This window comes from Stenella coeruleoalba, assembly GCF_951394435.1.
Source record: "Stenella coeruleoalba genome assembly, chromosome: 12".
NCBI lineage: Eukaryota > Metazoa > Chordata > Mammalia > Artiodactyla > Delphinidae > Stenella > Stenella coeruleoalba.
This window is the reverse complement of record NC_137158.1, coordinates 28,807,148-28,833,163: the sequence shown is the minus strand read 5'-3', so window position 1 is coordinate 28,833,163 and position 26,016 is coordinate 28,807,148. Positions and strand designations below refer to the sequence as shown.

The following is a 26,016-nucleotide window of genomic DNA, read 5'->3' as shown; positions in this document are numbered from 1 at the left end:
CTTTACTATCACCTGGTTCACTACGTTGAAATGAAAGATAGGCTTAGATAAGAGATCTTATTTTCAAAGATAGGCTTAGATAAGAGATCTTATTTTCTTTTTAAATAACTGTGTCTTTTCCATTAGATTATTTTCTCTATGGTTGTCCCACTGAGCTGTAAATTATTTCCATTATTTTATCTTATCATGAGTTTCGTTTCTGTCGTCCTGGTAACAAAGCATAATTGCCTTTTTAATATTTATGTATTTTACTCAAATGATTCTTTTTAACTAAAGGAAAAATAAACTCCAACAGTTGAAGGGCATGCCAATTCTAATCTCTGTAAAACTTCTTTTTCTTTCCTTTGTTTTTTGGCCTTTCTCTTGCATTAGTTCTATAATATGGACTTCAGCACAGACATTAACATAATTTTTAAAATATTTATATAAAAATTGTATGCTCAACAGTAAAACTATACATATTTATTAAATGTAAATGTGATGATCATATGCTCCAAATTATATTAAATATCATTGCTAGTAAGTTAGTCATTCTCATTAAGACACACAAATTATTTTGAAGAAAGCTTATTCTGACCCCTTATTATTATCTATTACCCTGCTGCAGTGCTCAAATAATGATCACATTTTTTATAATGGAAAGCTCATTTTAAAGAGGTTTGTCAGTCATTTAAGCTGGGCAAAAAAACTATCAGTTTGCACAAATTTAAAACCAGTTACATTAAGACACCACTTTTTTCTTCAATAATATGTTATTTCAATACCTAAATATAATTTGGGGAATTATATGTAAATATGCTGGGAATATACAGTAAGTGGTGAGATGGCACATTGTCTTCTTGTTCAATGGCTATCATAATTTGGAAAAAGAAAAAAAATTGCAGGAAATCTAGTACTTAATTTGGAAATAAACAGATTGTGAAAACAGATTTTAGTTTTCAAGAAGGAAACTATTACATGAGCTAGAGAAATAAAAAACTTTCTAAAATTTTATAAAACAGCATCATCCTAATCTCTGACTGCAAACTCAGTGCATATCAATTTATAAATGTTTTGGAGTCAAAGATTATTTTAAAAAATACTTGTAGGCTTCCCAGGTGGCGCAGTGGTTGAGAGTCTGCCTGCCAATGCAGGGGATACGGGTTCGTGCCCCAGTCCGGGAAGATCCCACATGCCGCGGAGAGGCTGGGCCAGTGAGCCAGCGGAGAGGCTGGGCCAGTGAGCCATGGCCGCTGAGCCTGTGCGTCTGGAGCCTGTGCTCTGCAACAGGAGAGGCCACAACAGTGAGAGGCCCGCGTACCACAAAAAAAAAAAAAAAAAAAAAAAAAAAAATACTTGTAAACTAGTGCTGCAGAGAAAATAAAGAAAATTTAAAAATATATCCTGCCAGAAAAAAAATTAAATAATAACATTGATAAATTGTTACAAGTTTGAAAATGGCCAATTCCTATGGTTTACACATCAATTTTAGGGGGAACATTGGAAAAATTACTACCATCTTTGATTCTAGTCTACTGCATTGTATAGAAAGCTGGTAAACATGCAACACATCACAAAATTTATGTAATAAAATTTAAGTTTGGCAGTTATTTTTAAGGTGGTTTTACAAGATTAAACTACAATTTCTTCAAATTATGGCTTCTATCTTTTAATCTAATCTTAGGTGATTTGTAAGTGACTGGAATTTTTGATAGCTTTGAACTAATATGAATTACAAATTCTGGTTCTATTCACAAGTAAAACAACGTTACTTTAAAGACTGAAAAATTTTTTTTCTAATGGACTATTTTTTGGAGCAGTTTTAAGTACACAGCAAAATTGAGAAAGTACAGAGATTTCTTATATAGTATAGCCCCTGCCCCATCATATGCATAGCCTTCCTCATTATCAACATCCCCCACCAGAGTGGTCCATTTGTTACAACTGATGAAGCTGCACTGACACATCATTATCACCCAGAGGCCATAGTTTACATTACGGTTCACTCTTTGTGTTATATATTCTTTGGGCTTGGACAAATGCATAAAGATGTGTATCCACCATTATAGAAGCATACAGAGTATTTCACTGCTTAGAAATCCTCTGTGCTCTGCCTATTCATCCCTTCCCCCAATCCCTGGCAACCACTGATTTTTTTTTTTTTTTTTTTTTTTTTTTTTTTTACTATCTCCACAGTTTTGCCTTTTCCAGAATGTCATATAGTTGGAATCATACAGTATGTAGCCTTTTTAGATTGACTTCTCTCATTTAGTTATATGCATGTAAGTTTCATCCATGTCTTTTCATGGGTTGATAATTCATTTCTTTTTAGTGCCAGATAATGTTCTATTGACTGGATATAGCACAGTTTATTATCCATTTACTACTGAATGGCATCTTGGATACTTCCAAGTTTTGTCAATCATGAATAAAGCTGCTACAAGCTATTCACAAAAGCCCAAATATGGATGCAACCCAAGTTTCCATCAGTAGATGAACGGATCAACAAAATGTGGTGTACACATACAATGGAATATTATTTAGCCTTAAAAAGGAATGAAATTCTGACACAACTTTGAGGACATCATGCCAAGTAAAATAAACCAGTCAGAAAAGACATACACTGTATGATTCCATTTATATGACGTTTCTAGAGTAATCAAACTCACAGACTTACGTGCTTAGAAAGTGGAATGGTGGTTTCCATAAGACGGGGGGAGGGGGGAGGAATGGGGAGCTATTTGTTCAGTGGGTACAGATTTTCAGTTTGGGAAGAAGAAAAAAGTTCTGGAGATGGATGGTAGTGATCATCACATTGGTGTGAATGTCCTCATGTCAGTGGCTATACATACGAAAATGGTTAACATGGTGAATATTATGTCATGTATATTTTATCACAATAAACATTTTTAAACCTGTTAAAAAATAATAAAGCTGCTACAAATATCTGTGTACAGGTTTTTGTATTGATAATACTGTTTCACCTCCTCTGAGTAAATATCAAGGAGTGAAACTGCTGGACCGTGTTGTAAGAGTATGTTTAGTTTTTTAGGATACCACCAAACTGTCTTTCAAAGCGGCTGTACCACTTCCATTCCCACCAGCAATATATGAGAATTCGTGTTGCCCCCATATCCTTGTCAGTATTTGGTGCTGTCAATGTTATGGATTTTGGCCATTCTAAAGGTATACAGTGGTATTTCATTGCTTTATTATAATATGCATTTTCTTAATATAGACGTCTTGCGACATTTTTTATATATACTTATTTGGGATATCTATATCTTCTTCGATGAGGAATCTGTTAAGGTCTTTGGCCCATTTTTTAAATGGGTTTTTTGTGATCTTGCTGAGTTTTCAGAGTTCTTTGTATATTTTGGATACCTCCTTTATCAAAGATAACTTTTGCAGTATTTTCTCCAAGTCTGTGGCTTGTCTTTTTCATTCTCTTGACATTGTCTTATGCAGAACAGAAATTTCTAATTTTACTGAAGTCCTGCTTATTAATTCTTTCTTTCATGGATTGTGCCTTTGGTATTCCATCTAAAAAGTAATCACCAAATCCAAGGTCATCTAGATTATCTCCTATGTTATCTTCTGGAAGCTATATAATTTTTGTACTCTGTGTTTTATTTATTCATCTTGAGTTAATTTTTGTGAAGGGTGTAAGGTTTATGCCTGTATTCATTATTTTGCATGTGGAAGCCCAGTTATTCCAGCACCATGTTTTGAAGCCTATCTTTTCTCCATTGTATTACCTTTCTCCTTTGTAGACTGCAATTTATTAGAATAAGTTTCTGATATATTTATGTGGCAGAGATAACACTATGTGTCCACAAAGCTTGAGCATTTAAGAGAGACAACATATTTGAGTTTTAATCATAGGAATGTGGGCACAAGTGATGCTTACTGCTTGTCATCTCCCACAATCTTCCATTTCTTCTCTATCCCAATTCATGCATCTATCTAGCAGCAATAGATCCCTGGTTAGCATTTAAAGGAGGGCTGCCTAGGACAGTTGTCTGACCTGCCTTAGAATATGGTAAAAATGATAATTAAATTTCTATTGTGTTAAACCACTGAAACCATCAAATATCGCAGCTACTATTACTTACTCTGAAAAATATAGTGCAATATAATACACTAATAATTTCTCTAAGACTCCAAAAACCAGAAATTGCTTTAAAAATCAGGTGTTTCATTGGGTTAATAATGGGTTAAAAATTATAGCTTTTAACAATTACAATTTATTTTTCTTATTTAAATAATAATGGTGTTTTAATAGCATTAAGTGTACGTCTATAAAATCTAAGTGTCACTGAGAATATCCAGCACTGATTACCTCTAGATTTTTGGACAGTACTCCGCTTTGTTTTTGATACATAATCTTCAGCATTATCATTATGACCACTTCTTCAAACTCTAATCACCTTTACAAACCACTGTTTTGGTAATCAAAGCAAGAATAAAATAGGTCTTTTGCCTGGCTAGAATATCTTTCACTCCACTTAAACTTTTATGTAATACTCACGTAGATATAGGACAAATGATGGTGGAAATACATGTACAAGTAATTAAATACAGAGAATATATTATTCAGGTTAAGTATATCTTCAATGATTTTCTGCCTCATTAAACTATCAATTACTGTAAGAGTAGTGTTGAAGTGTCTAACTGTAATAGTGGAGTTGCCCATTTCCCTTTGCTGTTGTATCTGTGTTTGCCACACATATCTTGACACTGTTTTGATTCATACATGTTTGAATTATTAGACCTTCTTGGAGAATTGACTCTTTTTCGTTACATAATGTTCTTCTTTATGCTTGAATTGCTTTTCTTCTGAAGTCTGCTTTGTCTGAAATTAATATACCTAACTCCAGCTTTTTCTGGTAAGTATTCGCATCATATATATTTTTATATCCCCTTTTAATCTGAGTCTTTATATTTAAAATGGCTTTCTTGTATACAACATAGAGTTGGCTCTATTTTTTATCCATTCTGACAATCTCTGTCTTTGAATTAGTGTATTTAGATCTTTCATATTTTAAGTGATCCTTTATATAGTTGGATTAATATCTATCATGTTTGTAACAGTTTTCTGTCGTATTTATATTTTTCCTTCTCTTTGTCTCTTCTGGTTTTAATTGAGAATTTCATATTCCAGTTATCTCCTCTCTTAGCATATCAGTTATACTTTTCAAAACTTTTAGTGGTTGCTCTACAGCTTCTAATATATATTTTTAATTAATCCAAGTCAATGTTCAAATAACACTATACCATTTTACATGTAGGCTGCATTTATAATAGAGCATCCCCAATTCCTACTTCTTGTCCCTTAAGGTATCACTATTATTTATTTCACTTAGATATTACGGTTACTGAATACATGAGTATATTGTTACTATTATTAGCTTAAATAGTTACATTTAGATTAAAGAATAAGTAAAAGATTTTATTTTACTTCACTTATTCTTTTCCTATGTTCTTTATGTAAATCCTAGTTTCTGACCTATATCATTTTCTTTCTCCTTAATACTGTATTTTAACAGTTCTTTCAGGCAGTTCTCAGCTCAATTAATTCCTCAGATTTTGTTTACCTGAGAAAGTCTTTACTTCTACCTCTCTTAAGGATGATTTCACTGAATATAGAATTCCAGGTTGGTGTTTGTTTTTTTTTTCTTTTACTTCTTTAAATATTTCACTTTACTCTCTTTTCTATTGTGATGTCTGACCCTATTAATTCTCATCTTTGTTCCTCTATAGGTATGGTGTTTTTCTCCCTCTGGTTTCTTTCAAGATTCTCTTTGTCTTTGTCTTTCTGCAGTTTGAATATGACATGCCTACCTGTCACTTTTGTTTACTTTGTTAAGTATTTAACCTATTTGGTGTTCTCTGAGCCCCCTGGATGTGTGGTTTGGTGTCTCTCATCAATCTGGAAATCTATCAGCCATTTTAACTTCAAATATTTCTTCTGCTTCATTCTTTCCTCTCTTATTGGTACTTATGGTACTTATTGGTACTTATTCCTCTCTTATTGGTATTATGTGTGAGATGTACCCTTTGAAATTGCCTCACAGTTCTTAGGTGTTCTCAGTTTTCTTCATAATTTTTTTTTCTTTACATTTCAGTTCAGGAAGCTTCTATTGGCATATCTTCAAATTCACTAATTCTTTTCTCAAGCATAGCCAGTTTGCTGATGAGTTCATCAAAGGAATTCTTTATTTCCATTACAGTGTTTTTGATTTAGCATTTCCTTTTGATTCTTTCTTAGAGCTTACAGCTCTTTGCTTACATTAACCATCTGTTCTTGCATGTTGTCTACTTTTTTGCATGAGATCCCTTAACGTATTTGTCATAGTTATTTTAATTTCCCTATCTGTTAATTCCCGTATAAGTATCATATATGAGTCTGGTTCTGATGTTTCCTTTTTCTCTTCAGACTGTTTCCTCTTGCTTTTTGGCATCCTTTGCAAATTTCATTGAAAGACAGACAAATCACATTGGGTAGTAAGTTTTATGTTAATCTTGTTAGGAATTGGGCTGTGTCTATTTTCTGTAGTTGTAGGTTACAGAGGCTTCAAATTCCTGTAGTGACCTTGGTTTTGTCTCCTCCTTAAATAGAGTCTAAGTCTTGTCACTCTTTCTGTTGTATCGATTTTTATTACGCTAGAGCCCTGTTGTTTTGGTGGTAAGAACTGGGGAAGGATAAACTGTCTATAATCTTATGATTTAATCTCAGTCTTTTAGTGGTCCTGTGCCATAGGTCTGTGAACTTCACAAGTTTTGCTCCAGTGATATAGCTTTTTATTCCCTTAGGTGAGACAGAAAGGGTAGAGGAGGCTGGAGTGGGACAAATGGCCCTCTTTAAGCTGAGATAAAGCTCTGGTAAGTCTTTGCCCTTGGAGAGTAGGCTTTTATGGAGAATGTTCTGGGCATACTTCACAATGATTACTTTTCATCTCCACCTGCCAGGGTTAGAACTTCTTTGTTCTAGAAGAAGTGAGCTTCCTAGAAGTAAGTTACATGCAAGTGTGGGGCGTTTATGTAACGTGGCCCCAGGAATGTCTTAGTCTCATGCTAATCCACACTCAGTGTCCAGTAATTCATCAAAATTATTAAAGTATTCCTGTAAGTTTATTGCTCCAGCAATTTCAATCTAGCAAGGTAGATCTTGCCTGTTACTCTGTGTATTCACCTGTCTCTCAAGATTTCCAGGTGACAGTTCTCCCCCAAGTCCTCAGATACATCCAGAAGAAGTAGATTTTCAGTTTGTTCAGCTTCTTGCTGCAATAACAAGTATGATAACTTCCAGGTTCTTTATATGTCAAAGCTAAAACTGGAATTTGCAGGATATATTTTTTTAAATTAATTTATCAACTTTTCAAGGGCCAGACATTTTCCTTCCAAGTGAGCACACTTTCCTTCCCTTTCTTTGCTCCTTTATTTCTTGCTTCCTTCCCTCTAACTCTTCGCTCCCCACCCTAAACTTCATAGTCTGCAAAGTTTTTAGGACTGAGGATATACAATATTTGTAGAAGCACTATATCGAGCCAATTTTGATTTCTTTGGCTCAAAATATATTTTTAATTACACGACAACATTTTAAAAGACATGAGATTTCACATAAAAGTAAATGTTTGCTCCTTTCCTTAAAAATTCAAAGCACTGGCAGTGCAAAGTTCATAATCGCTCACGGAAAATGTTGGGTTCAGTTGCAGATGTCTCCTTTAAATGACAAGGTATGTGGTATTGAATTTTCCACACTGAAAAAATACATATCTTTTATTTACGTAAACTTCTCCCAGCCACACATTGTGGTTTACCAGTGAAATGCAATTCTGATCCCGACTACCTGGAACTAGGTCACATTTCACAGGTTAATGGAACAGTTTTCAACAAGACTGCCATTACTTCAGACATCAGCCACAAGCTCTAGGTTCCTAGGTCACCTGTGCTCTGACCAACAGGTTACAAATTTGGGGTTTCCCTCTAACATCCTACGTTCAAAAATTTGCTAGAATGACTCACAGAACTCAGGAAAGTACTATGCTTATGACTACAATTTTGGGTTTTTTTGTTTCTTTTTTATCAAGAATACAAATAACAGCCATTCAAAAGAAGAAGAGACCCAAAGAGAAAGCTCTGGGAGGGTCCCAAGTGAAAAGCTTCCATGTCCTCAGAACATGTCACTTTCATATCCATGTATATCACCTACCAGGAAGCTCACCTGATCTATGGTGACCAGAGATTTTATTGGGATTTTATTATGTATTATTATTATGCAGTCATGATTTATTGAATTTTGGCCATGTGGTTGAATTCAATATCCAGCAACCCTCCATCCGCATAGGACAGGCTGATATTACATGGCTCAAAGTCCCAATCCTCTAGTCACATTGGTCTTTCCGGGGTAGTCTGTTCCGATCATGAGTCATCTCATTAACAGAGATGATTTAGGAGCCAGTTGTAAATTACCTCATTAGCATAAACTCAGGTATGGCCCTAGGGTCCCACATGAACAAAGACTCTCCTAACACTCAGGAAATTCTAAGGTTTAGTAGTTGCCACTAGGAACTAGGGACAAAGACCAGCCACTTTCTTTATTATACATCTGCCATCCATATTCCGAGGCAAAATTCTGGAAACGTGTAAAACTGTAAACAAAAAATTTAGTAACTGAGAAAAGACAGAGGTTAGTCTGTCAATCAAGAGGACTAGAGGCTACTGTATGAATACTGACAATTATCAGGAGCTAAATAATCATTTTAGTTGAGTTGTAAATTGAGAAGTTTCATTAAATTTTATACTCAAGCTAATAACTTCACTTATATTACTAAAAATTATAGTAGCTAACATTTACAGATTTTTTTTTTTTTTTTTTTTTTTGCGGTACGCGGGCCTCTCACTGCTGTGGCCTCTCCCGTTGCAGAGCACAGGCTCCGGACGCGCAGGCTCAGTGGCCATGGCTCACGGGCCCAGCCGCTCCGCGGCATGTGGGATCTTCCCGACCGCGGCACGAACCCGCGTCCCTTGCATCAGCAGGCGGACTCTCAACCACTGCGCCACCAGGGAAGCCCTACAGATATTTCTTTAATTCCTCACCTTTTCATTAGCTGAGGCCTTGCCAGGAAAGAAGAGTCTTTCTCATTCTTGTTGGCTCTGCTACTTTGCAGAAAGAGGGCATAAGAGCTCCTCTTTCTGGTCTCCCAACTCAATTTAAGTGGTTTCTGTTTATTAATTTTTTACAACATACACAGTTATATTTCAAAATATATGCATAGCAATATGTTCCATGCCCTTGTTCATAGTCTTTTGGGTACATTTTACAGAACCTTTTGTTCTATTTTGTGTTACTCAACTTAAACTTCAGGCCGTAGATAAAAACCTTAATTTATAGATGGAAATTCAGTTTCAGAAAACTTTAAATTCATACCTATACCAATTTCTTGGGAATGCTTACTGTTCCTTTTTTTTCAATTGTAAAATAAGTCATAAATAATGTAGTCTGCAAAATCTTGCAAAATGTTATGTTTCTTAATTTTTAATGTATAATCATTAATACATGAAGACTTTCCCCTCCATTGCCCAGCTTCTATGCAATTTTTTATTATTCCTATTATAAAAGGAGTAATAATTAAGTAGGTGCTACAAAAGAGGTACACAGAGAATAGTATAGCAATGCAAAGGATAAAATGTTTTAGTGCCGCATGAATCAAGTAATATTTGAGCTTTTAAATAAAAACATTAAAAATGAATCAGTGACAATAATTTAAGAAAAATTTTAAAGATGAAGGGACATAAGAAAAGTGGTTTGGTATGGTCAAAACATGGTTAAAGATAAGGCTAGATCTAGGCAGAAGCTAGATCATAAACAATTTTTTATTCCATGCTCAGATATTTGGGTTTTCAATCTAAAGTCAATAGAAAGGGGACTTCCCTGGTGGCACAGTGGTTAAGAATCTGCCTGCCAATGCAGGGGACACGGGTTCGATCCCTATCTGGGAAGATCCCACATGCCGCGGAGCAACCAAGCCCATGCGCCACAACTACTGAGCCTGTGCTCTAGAGCTCGCGAACCACAACTGCTGAAGCCCACATGCCTAGAGCCTGTGCTCCGCAACAAAAGAAGCCACCACAATGAAAAGCCCACGCACCACATGGAAGAGTAGTCCCTGCTCTCTGCAACTAGAGAAACCGCGTGCGCAGCAACAAAGACCCAGCACAGCCGAAAATAATAAATAAATTTATTAAAAAAATAATAAAGTCAATAGGAAAACGTTGAACAATTTTATGCAGGACCATGTCATGATTAGATATATTTTAAAAGTTATTCTTGTGATAGTGTGAGGGAGAATTTTATCATTTGTAAAGTGATGTTAATAAATAATTTATGAAATATAAATCATACATAGATGAGTGCACAATAGAGCTACCATCCGATACAGCCATCCCACTCCTGGGCTTATATCCAGAGAAAACCATAATTCAAAAAGATACATGCACCCCAATGTTCACTGCAGCACTATCTACAATAGAAAAGACATGGAAGCAACCTAAATGTCCATCGACAGATGAATGGATAAAACAGATGTGGTATATATATACAATGGAATATTACTCAGCTATAGAAAAGAACAAAATAATGCCATTTTCAGCAAAATGGATGGAACTAGAGATTATTATCATTACTGCATATTAAGTGCAGTAAGCCAGACAGAGAAAGACAAATATATGATATCGCTTATATGTGGAATCTAAAAAAATGGCACAAATGAACCTATATACAAAGCAGAAACAGACCCACAGACATAGAAAACAAACTTATGGTTACCAATGGGGAAAGGGGGTGAGGGAGGGATAAACTATGAGTTTGGGATTAACATATACACACTACTATGTATAAAACAGATAAACGACAAGGACCTACCATATATAGCACAGGGAACTATAGTCAATATTTTGTAATAACCTATAAGGGAAAAGAATCTGAAAAGAATTTCATATATATATGTATAATTGAATCACTTTGCTGTACATCTGAAACTACACTTCACTTTTAAAAAGTGTACAATTTATAATTATACAGCTTGCTCAATTTTCCCCAAGGGGCCATACATATAACCAGAATACAGATGAATACAGAGAACATTGAACACTGTCAGTCCCACAGAAAGCTACTTGTAACTTCTCCTAGCTACCTGTATTCCTCCTCAGAGAGAAACAGTACCCAGACTTCTAACATTTCACTTGTTCACAGTGTTATGCAGTATTCCACTTTATAATTTATTCTAATTAATATACCTATTCTACTGTTGTCTGGGTTTTTCAGTTAGGGCTATTGTAAATAATGATACTATGAACATTCCTGTACATATCTTACAGTGTCCATTTGCATATATTTCTGTGGAGTCTAGACCAGGTTGTGGAATGCTGGGTCAGAGAGCATACCTTTGTTCAGGTTTAATACACACTACCAAACAGATTTCTAAAACATATTGAGTTTGAGATGCCTGTTAGTATTTAGGTGAGAGGTTAAATAGCAAGTAAAAATACAGCTTAGGCTCTTAGGAGAACAATATAGGAGGGGTATACATGTGTTAGTTATCATCATCCAGGTGGTACTTAAAACCATTAAGAGGGAATGAGATTACTAGGAGGATAACAAATGAAGGCCAAGTAGAGAAAGCTACAAGGAAGAAATCTAGGAAAATCTTAATTAACCAAGAGGGTGAGGGAAGAGGAACTCACAGAATCTAAAAAAGGGGAAGTCACAGTTAAAAGGAAATGATCAAAAACCTGATAATAGGCTGAGTATACATGTATTTCAGAAATGAGTTAAAAAATACACATCTTGAAAAAAGTTGAAGAAAAAAGGGATTGAAAAGTTTTCATTTGAACTGAGTCCCTAGGTGTTCACTGGTAAAATAAATACTGTGTCAGCGGAGGTAGGGGTCATAGAGCAGATAATTACAGGAAACTAGAAAGGATTTCAGGTGAAGAAGTGCAAAGTTACATTTAGATTGCCTTTCTTTAGTGGAAGAGAGGGTACATGAAAGAGAGACCTCTAAGGGAGATTGTGAAAATAGCTTGGAAAAGTACATTTGTTATCTCTTAGACAAGTTTAGTGGTGCATGATTTCTGTTAGTTTATTTTTTCTAGCTATGGAATAGCACTCCACTTGTATTTTTATAATACCTGCTGGCCAGGTATTTGTAGCAATGAATTGTACCATGGATAACTAGTTTATTAAACAAAGGCAAACTAAACAAAAGAGGAAAAAGGGGTGAGGAGAAACCTTAATTAGCAACAGCCACAAGTTACTTTAAGATTATCCCCAATAGTGCCAGGACTGCTACTAATGTTGCACACTGGTCCTGCCCCGCAGCACTGTTCAATAGAGCTTGAAATTAGCGAGAGACACAGGGACTCTTTGACAGCCAGTTGGATCGTGGCCGCCAATTCTGAGCAAATAGCGGTAGCTATTTTGCTCACAGGAAAAATAAGGTTAGCGGAAATATTAAAGAAATGTGAATATCACTGCTTTGTAGTAATTGGCTCTTTGCGATTCATGCTGGCCTATTTCTGAAACCTACAAATTGAAAGCTTAAAAGCTGTTTTTCACACAATGTCTCTTTTCTTAAATAATGAAAAGAGACCAAATGTCTATTAAAGTAACCAACGGGCTTTTAGTTTCAGTTATTGTGTGGTTGTATGTAAGGTGTTTAGTACAAGTTTGTCTTCTAAAATAACACACTGAAACCATTGCTTTCTATAGATTTTTAGTTTAATGGTTAATTTATATGTATGTATATATGTATTTATATGGCCTTTAAGTATTTTTATATTATATCTATGAGTATTTTATTTTCATGTGTTTGTGTGTGTTAAAATAAAGCAGGGAGGGAAAAATCCTGTTTTTTTTCCCCTGAGTTAATGGCATTTGAGTTTTGGGATAAATTTTTCTTTGAATTTATTTTCTTATTGTTAGAGTATATTATTTGTTTGTAAGCAAATTGTAAACATGTCCTATGACTGAACAAAATGTATATATACAGAATTAGCTTTGTGAATTGAAGGAGAGATCTTTTGCTAACAGCCAGAGACTTAGCCTCTATGTAAAGGAGAAACTGAACATTAAGAATACGGGTTGTAAATTGAAAATCAAAGCAATAAGTACTATCATACTAATCTCATTATCATATTAAAACAGTTATAACAAAGCCTCTGGATTTAAAGTGCAATTGGTATATTCTAATACTACTGATATATTTATAATGATATAATCATTTGAGAAAACAGTATGGCAAAATATTTTAAAAAGCTGTAAATATGCTAGGTCCTTTCACTTACTAAATCTATTCCTGGGAATTTATCATATAAAGAAACTCAAAGATCTTAATGTATCCTTACTCTGGCACAGTCAATGTAGCATTATCTATTGTATCAAAGGACTTAATAACACTTAAGAGAATCCTAAAACATTGTAGATTAGTCTCCTTGGGCTGCCATAACAAAATGTCACAGACTGTGAGGCTTAAACAACAGAAATTAGTTTCCCACAGTTCTGGAGGCTGAGTAGTCCAAGATCAAGGTGCCAGCCAATTTGGCTCCTGATGATAACTGTCTTTTGTGCTTGTGACTGGTTGTGTTCTCACTGCGTCCTTACGTGGCAGACAGAGGGGGGCGGGGGGAGAGAGAGAGAGAACGAGCTCCTCTCTGGTGCCACTTCTCATGAAAACACTAGGCTGATCAAGATCAGAGCCATCCCTTATAACCTCATTTAACATTAAGTAATTCCTTAGAGGCCCCATCTCCAAATACAGCCACAATGGAGGTTAAGGCTTTAATATATAAATTTGACAGGGGTCACAAACATTCACTCCACAGAAGACTCTTATGACTTCATTAAAGTAATGTTTAGAAAGATTGGGTAGAAATGTGGGAAAATGTTTAAAAGATATGTTAAATGAAAAAGACAAAGATTTTGTTTAGTATGATGTGAAATATATTCCAGTAATATTGATTTGAAAGAGACTTGAAAGGTACAATCAAAAATGAATATGAACTCTTTAAGTGCTTTATTTAGAATTATATTATTTTTAAGTAAAAGCATTGGTAGCATGATATATGACAGAATTATAGTTTCAGGTAAAAGGGAAGTGGATTTTTTCCATGAGGAAATATATATAAATCTCTACCTAACACCATACACAACAATCAATTTCATAAACTTAAAAGATTTGGTGTAAAAGCCAAACTTACAAACGGTTAGAAGAAAAATATTGAAAATTACCTTGATGGCCTCAGGGTAGGAAAGGATTTTTTTATTTTTTTCTTTTTTTTGAAAGATAACAAAAACATTTGGGTTAACTTTAAGTAAATGATTTTAAGCAATCTTTTCTGATAATAGTTAGCAAGTAGCACTAATTTCCCCTGAGAACCCTGATAATTTGTGACATATTCATGTCATAAGCATGTAGAAAGAACATTCTATTCTCAGTATGGGACATTATTTATGCTGGTCAAACAAATCAATGAAATATGTAAAAAGAAAATGGGAGGAATTGGAACACAGCAGGCTTTTATGTTCTTTAAAATTATTTGATTAGTTAGTAGGCTGAGGAAAGGATTTAAGCAAAACATACAAAGCAGAAAGTATAAAAGAAAAAGAATAATACACTTTACTACCTTGAACGTAAGAATATAAATACTATTCATAATTCTTTCTTTTCTAAATGGATTGAAAAGACAACTCACACTTGGAACTTGACAAGTCATATTTGGAACATACATTGGAAAAAGAGATTTGTTACTGCCACACTGTTGACAATGGATTGGCATTCAGAAAGTATAAAGAATTCCTGTAAAGCTAAACAAAGAAAACAAGCAATCTAATGGAAATAAGAGTGGCCAGTAAGGTTAAAAATGTGTTCAGCCTCATTAGTAATTACGAAATACAAATTAAAACCTCAATGATTTATATTTTTACCCTGCCAGAATAGGGTCTGATAGTATTACCTATAAATTAGATATGAAGCAACCAAACTTTCATGAATGGTTATCTATTACTTTAAAAATGGCTTGGGGGCTTCCCTGGTGGCGCAGTGGTTGGGAGTCCGCCTGCCGATGCAGGGGACACGGGCTCATGCCCCGGTCCGGGAGGATCCCACATGCCGCGGAGCGGCTGGGCCACTGAGCCATGGCCAGCCTGCAAGTCTGGAGCCTGTGCTCCGCAGCGGGAGAGGCCACAGCAGTGAGAGGCCCGCATACCGAAAAAAAAAAAAAAGGAAAAAGAAAAGAAAAAAAAATGGCTTGGCGTTATATAGCAGAGTTGAAATGCTCAGATCCTAAACTTAGTAATCCATTACATAGGATATAACATAGAGACGCTCTTGCAGGTGTGTCCTAAAGACTTGGACAAGATTGTGGACAGCAGCACTCTTAAGGGCAAAATCATGTCAAATGCCCTTAGGGTCTTCCTAGATTCAGTTAATTATTCTACTTAACATCTCAACGCCACTTCTTAGGTTATTATCAATATACCAGAACGTTCTTTCTGTTGGAAAAAATTATATATTTCAACGGTCTATACTTATTTTTACAATTGTTTTCCTATAGAACGTGTGTGGAATCCTGTAAGTAATAAATTAAAGGAAAAAAAAACTAGAATGGATTGCCTATTATCCCACTCCAGAAATTTAGGTTCAATTTGACTTTCAGAGAATTTTTAACTTGATAATAGTTTACTTAAAAAACTTTCCATATTATTAATTCTGCAGTAATTTATGTCTAAATAAATCCCCACATTTCAAACAGAACTACTGACGGATTTTCAGGGGCATACATTTTAGGTGACCACAGGACTCTCTTGGGGCAGACCAAATTAAAACTCTTCTCCCAATGTCTTGACTGGTTTAGCATTTGCCCAAATTGTTCATTTCTTGATAAAGTAACATACTTAAGAGTGGCAAAGGAGTAGTTGCTTTGAAGTTCCACATGGTCTCAGCTAGCAGGTATGAGACACATGCAGTTAAATTTGAAAGACAACTAGCAATATAATTGGTTCTCTTACCCAAATCCTTCTAGTTACAGTATAACTTACTGTCCCTTTACAAGTAACTTTTATGAATGCCATGCACGGTACTTGGTGCTGAAAGAAAGTGCACTAGGACCCAAGTTACTAGGGACAGTGAACTCCTTCTGGTCTTGGGTTGTTCTCATTGTATTGGCCAGTGGTGCTCAGGCCGGAGCAGTGAACTGGCTGCAGAGACCCTGCTACAGACAGAAACAAGAAGACTAGGCTGATCAAAGTATGTGAAAATGTGCCAAAAATCACTATTTGTTATTGCTAAATCAATACAAATTTTATAGTCTAATGTATATGATTATACATTATTTTTATTTTTAATAATTTATTTTGAAAATAATTTTTGAAGTATCTTATGTGTACCTAAATAACCATTTTTCCATCAGTATATAAATATTTTAAAAATTACATATTTTTAATTATCTTAGCACCCCTTTTTTACTCTCTACAGTGACTGCAGTTGGACAATACTTAAATGGTGACTCCACTTACTTTCTCATCTTTATTATCTGTCCAATTTATATACTTATAAAACGTTTTCACATTAATTATATGCCAGGTATATTTAATCTTCACATTGATCCCATCAAGTAGTAATTATTCCTGTTTAACAGATTAGCAAACTGAGGCTTAGAGAGATTTAATAGCAATTCTGCATTTTTTTTTTATAGCAAAGGGTTAGAATTTGACTTTGAGAAGTTCATGTCTCATGCTCTAATAAACTCTATTCTCACGCATGAATTTCTCTGTGCAGTCATGAGATCTCTAAGCTCCAGGAAATCTCAGAACATGTGTAAATAAAAGCATACTGCAAAAGGCATGAATTGAACTTAGGCATGAGTTTCGCAATGCAAAATACATAAGTTTCTTTAATGTTGATCAGACCATGGGAGCCAGGGCAGAGTGTATACCTATTACATGATGTATTCCTGGTTCTCTTATGCTTTAGAGCAGTGTCTACGTGTGGGGATGGGGGGGTGGGGGGTGGGTGTAGTGTAATAAATATAAGACCGTAATAAATGTAAAATCAATAAAACATATCTGGTTAGAGAATACTTCAAATAAACCATGTAAGTAATGAAACATACACTATAGCTCTGTTCTGTAAAAACGTAAAGAGTGGGTGTTTTTCCCTCAGGGGAGAACACAAAAGGATAACTACAGCCATCATCTTATGTATAGAGCTATGGTCCCATATCAGACTGTGACTCCCATCACAGGTTTTTGTGAGACAATGGTACTGTTCAAAAGAATCCAGAATCGATCTTAAAGCATCTCTGTCTCCTTGCCAAAAGTAGTAAAGAAATGATTTTGGAAGAATAGAAGATGTTTGATATAGCATAACATGAAGAAAACGAAATGAAGTAATTAATTCTCAGTAATAATGGTTAAAAAAAAAAAGAGCATGAACTTAATATAGTACCCCTCTTTTGGAGCTTAGATGTGATAAAAGCATAGCAGCACAGGACAGACAGACTCTAAATAATGGGAGGAGATAACATGAGCAGCTCTAGAGACCAAGCTGCTTCCAAATTATCACTACAATGCTTAAGGTGCCACATTATACGTCAGGCACATATTGAACTGGAGATCAGTCCTTCCTCTTGTCCTCCTCAACAGCTCCACTGGTTCCAGAAGCATCACTCCACCTCCTACCAACCCAAAGCAAGGCAGGTGATGTCTTCTTCCGGGGGTCAAGGCCCCACTGGTTCCCAGTGGGGTACTGTTTGGTCTATCAGGTTGTTCTGGATATCATAAGACTAACACAGATTAAAGACTGAGTCACATCAAGGCCAGCAATTATTTTTTCTTACAAAAGTTATATATTCCTGCCTAAGTAATTGGTTTCTGGAATGAAAATAGTTTCAAGAAATAACTACTAAATATTTGATTTCTCTTCATAGGCAAAACATTCTCTGACATAAATTGTACCAATGTTTTCTTAGGTCAGTATTCCAAGGCAATAGAAATAAATACAAAACTAAACAAATGGGACCTAACCAAATTTACAAGCTTTTGCACAGCAAAGGAAACCATAAACAAAACAAAGACAACCTACAGAATGGGAGAAAATATGCAAACGATGAGACTGACAAGGGCTTAATTTCCAAAATATATAAGCAGCTCATACAACTCAACCACAAAAAAACAAACAACCCAATTGAAAATGGGCAGAAGATCAAAATAGACATTTCTCCAAAGTAGAAATACAGATGGCCAATAGCCACATGAAAAGATGCTCAATGTCGTTAATTATTAGAGAAATACAAATCAAAACTACAATGAAGTACCACCCCACGCTGGTCAGAATGGCCATCATAAAATTTTTTAAAAAGTCTATACATAACAAATGCTGGAGAGGGTATGGAGAAAAGGGAACACTCCTACACTGTTGGTGGGAATGTAAGTTGGTGCAGCCGCTGCGGAAAACAGTATGGAGGTTCCTCAGAAATCTAAAAATAGAATTACCATATGATCCAGCAATACCACTCCTGGGCATATATTCAGACAAAACTAATTCAAAAAGATGCAGGCACCCTTATAGCAGCACTATTCACAATAGCCAAGACATGGAAACAACAGAGGAATGGATAAAGAAGATGTGGTATATATATATACAATGGAATATTGCTCAGTCATAAAGAAGAATGAAATAATGCCATTTGCAGCAGCATGTATGGACCTAGAGATTGTCATACAGAGTGAAGTCAGACAGAGAAATACAAATATCGTATGATATCACTTATATGTGGAATCTAAAATATGATACAAATGAACCTATCTAAGAAACAGAAACAGAATCAGGACATAGAGGACAGACTGGTGGTTGCCAAGGTGGAGGGAGTTGGGGGAGGGATGATGGCAGTGGGAGGTTGGGGTTAGAAGATGTATGCTTTTATATATAGAATGGATAAACAACAAGGTCCTACTGTACATCAAAGAGAAATATATTCAATATCCTATAATAATTAATAATGGAAAAGAATATAGAAAAGAATGTGTATATATGTATAATTGAATCACTTTACAGCAGGAATTAACACAACATTGTAAGTCAACTATACTTCAATAAAAATATTGACCAACAGTAAAAAAAAAAAAAAGGGCTTCCCTGGTGGCGCAGTGGTTGAAAATCTGCCTGCCAATGCAGGGCACACGGGTTCAAGCTCTGGTCTGGGAAGATCCCACATCCCGCGGAGCAACTCGGTCCGTGAGTGAGCCACAACTACTGAGCCTGCGTGTCTGGAGCCTGTGCTCCGCAACAAGAGAGGCTGTGACAGTGAGAGGCCCGTGCACCGCGATGAAGAGTGGCCCCCGCTTGCCTCAACTAGAGAAAGCCCTCACACAGAAACAAAGACCCAACACAGCCAAACATAAATAAATTAATTAAAAAAAAAAACAGTAAAAAAAAATTTGATCTCTTAACTTGAAAAAATCACTATACTTTTATTGAAAAAAATTACAAGCTTAAAAAATTCACAAATAAAAGAATTTCTTTTTATTATTTATCTGATTTCCATTTCCATGGAAACAGAATAGAAATTGCAGGTAGAGGCCAGAAGCAGATTGAAACACTTTCCTTTTTTTTTGACTTTGTTATCTGCTAGACGTGACAGACATTTCCAATGTGTTATACGTTAAATAATAATAATAATAATGAAAAGAATGAAAGAAAGAGAGAAAGACATCCACAATTCAATGGGCCAGAGTTTTTCATTGTCAAAAACCTAAGAAAGACACTTCAATAAATAATAATGTACAAAAATATATTCCTTTTTAGTAAATGTCATTGAATATTTTGAATATGTTTCTACCAGAAAAATACACAGTATATGAAACAGATTTTTAAGTTAATTTCTGTAACTCTCAACAACCAGCAAAATCATTGGATTTTAAGTGAAGTCAAATATGTAGAAATTCATTGGATTTTAAGTGAAGTCAAATATGTAGAAAGTCAAATATGAAAGACACTTCAATAAATAATAATGTACAAAAATATATTCCTTTTTAGTAAATGTCATTGAATATTTTGAATATGTTTCTACCAGAAAAATACACAGTATATGAAACAGATTTTTAAGTTAATTTCTGTAACTCTCAACAACCAGCAAAATCATTGGATTTTAAGTGAAGTCAAATATGTAGAAATTCAGGAAAATATAGAAAATCACAAAGAAGATAAAAAAGATAATCCTAGAGTTCTCTTTGAGTCTCCTGATGCCTAACCCCAGAACCACACACATAGACAACTTAATCTTCCCTCATTGGGAACTTACCTTCTAAGATGGAAGCCACTGTAATATGCTTTTGATAGTGCTGGAAATCTTTTAGCCTAGGTTCCGTGTAGCCACTTGACAAAAGAAAGTAGAGAGTGTCAGTCACAGCTGCACAGGGTAATAAGCTTCTGGAAATATCTGATGATACTCTGCTTATTCATGTGTTCACCAACCATCCATTATACCACTGAAAAGGCACCAGAACTCATGCTTGCTAATAAACAGTGAACACTGAGCCTATTGGTGACAGAAAACATTTGGTTAACTAACGGAAGTATGACAAGATCTTAAGGGCTATGTGTATTTTTTTTTAATTTTATTTAAGAAACTATGTCTCCCAATTAGTTAAGATTTAAATATATGACAAGTCTGCCTCTTGGAGTCCTCAGTGAGGAGGCCAGGAAAAAACTTCCATGACAATTTTAAATAAAAATTTTGTAAACTCTGTGTACTATAGTATCTGGAATGAATGGAGAATGCATTTGGAAATAAAGTTACAGTTTATAAACATTTTTATATTTCCTCCTATCATTCAGTGATTAGATTCTCAAGGCATTAACCTGTCAATTATGTCTAAAATCTACACATATTTATACAATTCTGTTAAATCAAATAAAGCATGCTCCTTTTCCTCATGGGTATGATTTTTTATTCATCACTCATTATTTTGGGGTTATTCAGCTAAACAAATCTAATCACGAGTGGAAAAATTATTTTTAAAAGTCAAAAATGATGAAACTTTATTAATTTTCTACTCTTCCTCAATTTTCTTTTCTCTTCTGACCCGAAGGTATCAGATGTCTGTTTATTTATGTAATTATTTAACATTTTTATTCTGCAGCTGCTATGTCTTTTCCATATTTAATTTCATGTCTGTGTTTGTGTTGAGGTGTGAGGTTCTAAAGACAGAGACAGTGCCAAAAGAATTCTTTCTCATAGCCCTCTGCAGGGGGTCATGTGAATTTATATCTTGAAGCTATAGTATTTATTATTATACTTTAATGTCTGAGGATATCAAATTTTCGAGTCTTTTTTAGTTTTATGTCTTCATTTTTCTCTTCCTGGATCAGAAAATCTCTCATTTATTTTTTAACCTGCTTTTAAAAATCTTAGAATCCCATAGTGGGAAGAGAGAGTTACAATAACTAAATTTCCGGAAATTAAGATCAATCATGTATACTGACATAACAAGGAGACTATTAATCCTAGTATAGTTTTAAACTGTTAATTCAATACAGAAAATTCTTTATTCTTTATACTTCAGTATGTACATATAATGGACTACAATCACCGGTACAATTGGGGTGATTGAGTACGCAAGTTAGCATTTGATTACTTCTTCACTATTGGATCCTAAAATGAGACAAAACTACGGATTATTTGAGTTTCAGCTCATAGACACTGCCTTTATATCTCAGTCCAAAAGCCACAGTTCATCAAAATTTAGACTTAGGGATGACCTCACCTGTTACCTACAAAGTTACGCTTTCATGGTATCTATTATAACTGCTGGGAAATGCAGTCGAGAATTACCTTCAAAATGTTCCAGTGGTTTTACACTAAGTAGAATTAGACATATAATGCACATATTACAGCTAGCTACAGATTTATTTATGATTTATTTTAAACCCATGTTTTAGAAACCCTAAAATATGTGCTTTAGACTGTAATAAGTTCCTACTGTGTATGTGCATATGTGTGTGTGTGTCATATTCGCTTGAATGTATTTTACTACACTAAACATCTATCAAACAGTGTATTCTTTTTCTTTCTTAAAATCTCTGATACAAATCATATTAGCCATCTTAGTCCTTTCAGGTTACATTACAGAAATATTGCTAGAGACACATAAGTGATGCTCTGTCATGCTATTATAATTCACATGAATCAGTTTAACCTTATTTTTTTAAAACTTCAAAAAGCATTCTGACGGGGATATGTAGTTCCTTTATAAAGCAGAAGCTTCTGCAGATTTGGGCACTGAAGTTTTATATTCTGACATGGTAAACTAAAACAAGTTATGAAAATAATGAACCACAGAAATGTATTTAGAGTAGACAGCTCAGCCTGAAAATCTCTAACATTTTTCCAGGTGCTCTATTCCCAGATGCTCTTTTTTTTTTTTTTTTTAGCGGTACGCGGGCCTCTCACTGTTGTGGCCTCTCCCGTTGCGGAGCACAGGCTCCGGACGTGCAGGCTCAGTGGCCATGGCTCACGGGCCCAGCCGCTCTGCGGCATGTGGGATCTTCCCGGACTGGGGCACGAACCCGTGTCCCCTGAATCGGCAGGCGGACTCCCAACCACTGCACCACCAGGGAAGCCCCAGATGCTCATCTTTTAAAACACAAAAGCTTGGTCTTATTATGATGAATCCCTTTGATGGTACATCTACCCTATATTTTGCCTTAATAAATGGTGCATATTCTCAGTCAAAGGAGATATTGGAGAAAGTGAGAAAGAGAGGGAGAAAGTGAGAAGGAGATTATTTCCTTAGTTCTTATGACCCTTAGATATTTCATGGAAATTTAACTCCATGATTTCTCTCTGGTTCTCATTATCATAGTGGCTTTGTGCTTATTCAAATTAAATTGAGGAAGAAGAATTTACTAAAAGTTTTTTATATGTCCAGTCTTGGAAACAAGATTATGATTCATGCACAAATTCTAACTTAAAATTATAGTACTGTGTGTCAGAAAAAGCTAGATTAACATAGTTTAAAATATATATATGAATTCATTCTATCATTCATTCCACAAATATTTCTTGGTAAGCTATGTGCCAAAAACTCTTCCAGTTCCTGCCCTCAAAGTGATTACATTCTAGTGGAGAAGACAATAAACAAACACATATCATAAAATTTCAAATAATAGTGCTGTCAAAGCTTTAAAAAGGATAATGAAAGTAGAGAAAGAGTAAGGGGGATGCTAAAAGGATGCAAGGTTAAAAAGCCACGATTTGAAGGAGACCTGAAGCCATGTAAGTATCTGAAGGAAGAACATTCCATTCAAAAGAGCAAATTAAAGGACTCTGAATCAAAAACAAGCTTCTGAGTATCCTGAGAGTGCAATTGCTGGATTATATGACAGTTTTATGTTTAATTTTGTAAGAACCTCCATATTGTTTTCCATAGTGGCTGCACACTTTTTATATTCCCACCAAAAGTGAACAAGGGTTCCAATTTCTCCATATCCTCACCAACACTTGCTATCTTTTTTAGATAATGGCCATCCTAACAGGTTTCAGGTGATTCAAGTTTTGATTTGCATTTATCTGTTAATTAGTGATGTTGAACAACTTTTAATACACCTGTTCTCCATTTGAATGTCTTCTTTGGAGAAATGTCTATTCAAGTCCTTTACCCATTTTGTAACTGTTTTTTTGTTTGTTTGTTTTTTGCTATTAAGTTGCAGGAGTTCCCTATATATTTTTCAAATTAACCCTTTATCAGATATCTGGTTTGCAAAGAGGTTCTTTTTTCACTCTGTTGACTATCACCTTTGCTATGCATAAGGTTTTTAGGTTAACATTGTCCCACTTATCTATTTTTATTTTTGTTGCCTGTGCCTTTGGTGTCACCACCAAAGCTTAAAAAAAAAAAAAAAGGGCAAGGGAAGAAACCTTTTGGAGGTAATTGATGTGTTTATTACTTTGATGATGGCATCACAGGAATATGCATATGTCAAAACTCATCAAAATACATTAAATATGTGCAATTTTTTATATTAAGCATATTTCAGTAAAGCTGAAAATTTGTATCTCCTATGAGCAAGTCTCTTTAATTATTATAAATATAAAAACAATAATGTTTTAACATAATTGTAATATAATTACAATAATACTTGGGCAGGGTTCTTAAATTTGCTTGTGGGTGGACTGATAAACTAAAAGACAATTCCAGGGTGGGTGTGATAAATGCCATAATAGGAAAAAGAAACAGGGAGTGATAGGAATTTTGAGAATGGAGAGACATCTTTTGAGATTTACAAGAGCAAGTGTTATAGAGGAGTTTGCATTTAGTCATATACAATGGGATGGGATTTTAATTGGCTGAGTTATTTAGAGAAAGCATTAGGAGGAAGTAATTGTTTCAGAAAAAAATCAGGACTGTAAGAGAAGCAAAGGCAGCAGTAAGTCCAGTCTGTTTAGAGCAAAGGGCATGCATGTATTGACTGATACCTCTAGAGAGATGGACGGAGGTCATAATGTAAATAACCTACAATGCTCATTGAAATTATTAAGTAGACATTGAAAATATGCTTTTGAGGGGCTTCCCTGGTGGCGCAGTGGTTGAGAGTCCACCTGCCGATGCAGGGGACATGGGTTCGTGCCCCGGTCCGGGAAGATCCCACATGCCGCGGAGCGGCTGGGCCCGTGAGCCATAGCCGCTGAGCCTGCGCGTCCGGAGCCCGTGCTCCGCAACGGGAGAGGCCACAACAGTGAGAGGCCCGCGTACCAAAAAAAAAAAAAAAAAAAAAAAAAAAAAAAAAAAAAATGCTTTTGAGTATATTACTCTGCCATAAAAATGAATGAAATGTTGCCATTTTCAGGAACATGGATGGACCCAGAGGATATCATGCTAAGTGAAATAAGTCAAAGATAAATATCATATGATATTGCTTATATGTGAAATCTAAAAAAAATGATACAGCTGAGTCTATTTGCAAAACAGAAACAGACTCAGGCATAGAAAACAAACACGGTTACCAAAGGGGAGAGGGAGTGGAGGGGATAAATTAGGAGTTTAGGATTAACAGATACACCCTATATATAAAATAGATAAGCAACAAGGATTTACTGTATAACACAGGGAACAATATTCCATATGCTGTAATAACTTACAATGGAAAATAATCTGGAAAAATATATACATACTATAACTGAATCACTTTGCTGTGTACCTGAAATACAATATTGTAAATCAACTATACTTCAATTTTAAAAAAAGTAGTGGTTTTGAAAAGTAAGTATCTGCATGGAAATGTTTATTGCATAATGTTACATGAAAAAAATAACATTCAAAATTTTATCTATATCATGAAGGCAACTACTCAAACATATAAAGTAAACACATGAGTGGTTTTTGAGAAAAATATTGTGTTGGGATGATATTACAATCTTATTTTTCATTTCTCTATTTTATACATATTCCATGTCACTAACATCACCTAATACTGTAACAATATAGTATATGATTCTAAAATATGGGACTGAAAAAGAAAAGGAAACAGGAAAAAAACTAGGAAGACTAAGAATAACTAAGAAGTCATTTCTTCAACATATATATTGAATGCCTACTAAACACCAGGGAATGTGCTAGATACTAGTAATACAAAAATCAAGCAAAATCTTCTGTCAAATAACTTACCTTCCAGTGAAAGGGGCAAACAAGTAAGCCAGGGTTCCTTTTCCTTCTGATAAGAACTAGGTTGCAGCAAACCCAGTTTGTGCTGGAAGCCCACAGGCGTGGTCAGAAAGCTACGTTAGGAATTAAGTAGTACGTCACAACTGTTAATGTGGATCAGAATCACCTGGGTATCTTGTTAACGGCTCTGAATCATCCTGATTCAGTACACGTGGGTGTGTGCTCTGAGTCTGCAGTTCCATCAAACTCACAGGTGATACCATTCTGTCATTTATGAGGAGCATTAGGGTAAAGGTAAGCAGTTCTAGAGA

General features: G+C 35.1%; 1 long non-coding RNA gene across 2 annotated transcripts in view; it reads right to left on the bottom strand.

Annotated features, from left to right (window-relative positions):
• The window catches only part of LOC307195393, a 365,482-nt gene that overhangs the window by 124,374 nt on the left and 215,092 nt on the right, over positions 1-26,016 (bottom strand). For both annotated transcript variants that reach the window (XR_013830825.1, XR_013830826.1), the window contains one exon: positions 20,344-20,417. This is a non-coding gene — a long non-coding RNA (uncharacterized lncRNA). The remainder of the gene's footprint in view (positions 1-20,343; positions 20,418-26,016) is intronic.